A 1,524-nucleotide genomic window follows, 5' to 3' on the forward strand; every position below is an offset into this window, starting at 1 on the left:
TGTACAAAACAGCCCACAGGTCAGCTGCCCCAGTCAGAGTGATTTAGATATTCCTTTATAGGAATGTTCATTTTTATTGTCTAAAGACCCAGATAACTGAGGAAAGCAAATCAACCACCTTCTAGCTTCCCTCTCCTCTGTATCAAGTGTTAGGAGACACAACACAATGTCAGCAATTTGCCCATGGAGCCAGGGTTGAGCCCTCTGAACAGGCTCTGTGCCTGTAGGTTGCACTTCATCCCATTGTGCTGCTTTTTCTTGCCACCAACTGCTGGCCTCTGCTGTCACCTCATCCACTTACAGGCACAGAGAGCTGACCCTTAGTGCTCTAAGGATGGTTCCAGGGAACATGTGCAGTGCCCCGCAGGTTGTAGGTGTCCTGCAAACAGGGTAGATTTCCTTCTTTTTGAAAGAAAAGTGCTAATTCAAAAGAGAAGTGTTATAGAATATGCTACTGTCCAGACATTGTCATAATGTCTGGTCCACAGTATGAGAGAGGAGAAAAGGGAAAGAAGGTGAAAGGAAAGGAGGGAGAAGACAGAAAGGGAAGAGTAGAAGAAGGGAGATGATGGAAGATGGAGACAGAGAAAAATAAGAAAACAGCCTCATCACCCAAATGTTTCCCTTAACCAAGGAGCAACCTGGTCCCAAAGAAAGATTTTCTTTTCTTCCAGGGTGGAAATGGACCTGAGGTACGCAGGCCAGGCAGTGCCCAGGGGACAAGGGGCAGGACAACATGGTGCAGCTGATCAGCACCTCACGCAGTTCAAGGGACAGGCTTACTACTTCTCCCCCACCCCACCATGGTTTCCTGAGGCTTCTGGGCCTTTCTTACTGCCCGCCCCCAGGCATGGAAACACCCTGAAACTTTCTCACCACCTCCTCCCCCATGTCCTACTGCCTTCTTTTTGGTCTATCATGGTCTCATGTTTGTTTATTGTTAACCTCCTAGGCCTCCTAGGAGAGGAGATGCAGGTAGTTAAAGGTCACTATACTCAGCAGTCACATGCTGCTGCTGCAGTCCCTCCCACGTGTGCCCTGTGTGTGCCAGTGAGCATTCCTCACACTCCAACGTTTACCACACATTGTCCCCAGTGCTGGACTCACGAAAGGGAGGAGTGCCTTCAGCCAGCAAGTCCTAGCCCCAGAAAGCCAGAGGCATCTCTGGAGTAACACCATGGCCACAAAAAGTGACCAAAATGTTTGACTTACCTACTGATTTGACTCTACACGCCTCTGCCCATCAGTGTGGAAGTCAGCTGTTCAGTGCTTTCTTTTCATCCGCTATCTATGCTCCTACCCAGCACTTAAGATTTGCCTCTTCAAACCCACCCACTGAAACAAAATAACCAAGCTCCAAATAACCTGAAGTTGGATGTCACAATTAGCCTGAAATAAGGAACTATATAGCTCAATGCTCTCTTGTTTTGTTATTATAAGGAAAGTTTCATGAGGATATTTCATTTATTAAAATAATTCCTATAAACTCTTTTGGGGTAATAAAATTAATTTTTCTTGCTTAAG

Source organism: Phyllostomus hastatus, unplaced genomic scaffold (genome assembly GCF_019186645.2).
Source record: "Phyllostomus hastatus isolate PE091 unplaced genomic scaffold, TTU_PhHast_1.1 phas_contig_17, whole genome shotgun sequence".
Taxonomy (NCBI): domain Eukaryota; kingdom Metazoa; phylum Chordata; class Mammalia; order Chiroptera; family Phyllostomidae; genus Phyllostomus; species Phyllostomus hastatus.